This window comes from Hyaena hyaena, unplaced genomic scaffold (assembly GCF_003009895.1).
Source record: "Hyaena hyaena isolate Hyena2069 unplaced genomic scaffold, ASM300989v1 scaffold_215, whole genome shotgun sequence".
In the NCBI taxonomy this organism is placed as follows: domain Eukaryota; kingdom Metazoa; phylum Chordata; class Mammalia; order Carnivora; family Hyaenidae; genus Hyaena; species Hyaena hyaena.
Genome location: NW_024080846.1, coordinates 1,426,821 through 1,429,807, shown reverse-complemented (window position 1 = coordinate 1,429,807; position 2,987 = coordinate 1,426,821). Strand labels below are relative to the sequence as shown.

Here is a 2,987-nt window from a genome sequence, read left to right as displayed (position 1 = left end):
AGAACCCCTTCCTGGGCCTGGTGAGATGCAAATAAGTAGAAGGTGCAATAATGCTCTCACCAAATCCCATGTTATTACACATTATTGAATATACCCACTGAACAATAGGACTGCTCACTAATCCTCATGTTAACAAAGGAAAATCATTCAATGCAATTCAAGTAGGGGATAGCGGGGGATAAGTATAGGAGCTAACGCAGGAAGATTTTAGGAAAGTACATGAGTTTTGAATTTTGAATTGAGTCCTGATGGATGAGGGGGTAAGGATGTATAGATAAAATCTGTGATTAAGAAGTAATAAGGGCACCTGGGTGGCTCAGTTGGTTGAGCACCGGACTCTTGTTTTCTGCTCGGGTCATGGTCTTGCAGGTTCATGAGTTCAAGCCCTGCACTGACAGTGCAGAGCCTGCTTGGGATTCTCTGTCTCCTCTCTCTGCCCCTCCTCTGCTGGCTCTCTTTCTTTCTTAAAAATAAACATTTGGGGTACCTGGGTGGCTCCGTTGGTTAAATATTCAGCCCAGGTCTTGATGTTGTAGTTTTGTGGGTTTGAGACCCGTGTCAGAGTCTGTGCTGGCAGGGGGGAGCCTGCTTAAAAATTCTCTCTCTCTGCCCCTCTCCCATTCACATGGTCTCTGTCATGCTCAAAATAAACTTTAAAAAATAAACAAACACTAGAAATTTCTTTTAAAAAAGAAGTAATAAGTTACATTCCTGCAGAGAGAAAGGATCTTACCTAGAGAAGGAAGAACACAAGTGAAAAATCTTAACACCAAAGATATCGTTTTGCAGCAAGAAATGTCAAGGTTTATAGGCACCTCGGTGGCTCAGTCAGTTAAGCCAGACTTCAGCTCAGGTCATGATCTCACAGCTCGTGAGTTCAAGCCCCACATCAGGTTCTGTGCTGACCGCTCAGAGCCTGGAGCCTGCTTCAGATTCTGTGTCTCCCTCTCTCTCTGTCCCTCCCCCACTCACACTCCATCTCTCTCTCTAAAAAAAAAAAAAAAACAGAGAGAGAGAGAGAGAGAGAGAGAGAAACCCCTCAAGGTTGAGGTGATGGAAGACTGACTATAATTAGCATGTTGGTGTAATAGAATGTTCTAGTTAACCAAAATTATTTTTTTGTAACAATGCATGTTTAAAAATTCTTTCTTACTCCAGTGGCCTCAGACCTAGCTTGTGGTGACATGGCTAAACACACTGAGAAGGTCAGAATTGTCAGTAAATATGGGCCCCGTTATGTGGTGCCTCCCTCAGGAAATGGTGAAGAAGATTGACATAAGCCAGCACACCAAGTACACTGGCTCCTTCCGTGGCAAAACCAAGATGAAAAGGCGAGCTGTGGGGATCCGGTGTTGCGGTCCCTGCATGAAAGCCATAGCCGGTGGTGCCTCGACCCACAACACCCCTCCAATGTCACAGTAAAGTCGGCCATTAGGAGACTGAACGAGTTGAAAGACCAGCAGAAGCTCCACTGTTTGAAACATTGATAGCCTACAATAAATGGGTTAATTTATATAACAAAATTACTTTGGCTTGTTAAATTTATTAATTAGATGTTCTTGATTTGTGTTGCAAAATTTAACTTTGGTTTCTAAGAGACTTGGAATTAAAAATCCCTCTAACTTTTATTGGAAAAAATTCTTTCTTACTCCAATAAGTATAATCCTGAGGGATGCTTGGGTGGCTCAGTTGATTAAGCGTCTGACTTCGGCTGAGGTCATCATGATCTGGCAGTCCATGGGTTCAAGCCCCGCATCAGGCTCTGTGCTGACAGCTTGGAGCCTGGAACCTGCTTCAGATTCTGTGTCTCCCTCTCTCTCTGCCCTTCCCCAACTCGCATGCGTTCTCTCTCTCAAACATAAATAAACATTTAACACTTAAAAATAAAAATAAATATAAAAATAATCCTGGGATGAGGGGCACCTGGGTGGCTCAGTTAGTTGAATGTCTGAGTCTTGATTTTGGCTCAGGCCATGATCCCAGGGTCATGGAATCGAGGCCAGGGTCATGGGGCTCCACACCAAGCATGGAGTTTGCTCAGGATTTTCTTTCTCTCCCTCTTCCCCTCTGCCCCAAGTATGCTCTCCAAAAAAAAAAAAAAAGAAAAAGAAAAAGAACGAGAAAGAAAATATCCCGGGATGATTTTATATTCACACCAAGACATATTGTGAATATCCTGGAAGTTATTTTGTTCAATAAATTTCTCAGAAGAGGGGAGTTTCCTGTAACATGTACTGGGTTAATGGACCCTACAAATACATAAACTTTCTGTGTTGGGGGCACCTGGGTGGCTCAGTTGGTTAAGCCTTGCATTTTGGCTCAGGTCATCATCTCACAGTTCATGAGTTCAAGCCCCAAACAGGCTCTCTGCTTTCAGCACAGAGCCTGCTTCAAATCCTGTCTCCTAATCTCTCTGCCCCTACCTCATGCGTGTGCACTTTCTCTCTCGAAAATAAATAAACATTTAAAAAATAATAAATGTGCTGGATAAACCATAACTCTCTCTCATATATAACCAAGATCAAAAAAAAAAAAAAAAAAAAAAAGGAAATCTCCATGTTCCAGAACTCACAGCTAGAGAGAGCTGTCACATGAGCCCAATGTGCAATGTGGCAGTTGAGGGGGTGGGGGCTGGCCAAGGCTGGAACTGAGACCCTGTGTAAAGCTTCCCAAATGGGACTTGAAATATTCTTCCTGCCAGTCCAAAGAAGCAGAGAGCAAGATTGTTGTGTCTCAGAGCTCAGGATAGAGTGGGAAAAAAAACACTCCTATAAGAAACTATGAACCCAAGTCTATGCTGTGTGGATTTAAATTTATACTACCTGCCCCATGGTGTGAGAATTCTAGGCCAAGAAATTAACATGAAAGTTCAACCAGGCTCTGCTTAACTCCAGGGCCCCAGTGAAAGGAAATACAAAACAGCTCTACTTCTAGAACATTCTCACTTAAACGGCCCTGGCTGAAGACAAATACATAATAATAACTTA

General features: G+C 42.9%; 1 pseudogene; it reads left to right on the top strand.

Moving 5' to 3' along the window:
• Positions 1 to 1,184: 1,184 nt before the first annotated feature.
• On the top strand, positions 1,185 to 1,487 carry LOC120238675 (annotated as a pseudogene).
• Positions 1,488 to 2,987: the final 1,500 nt, after the last annotated feature.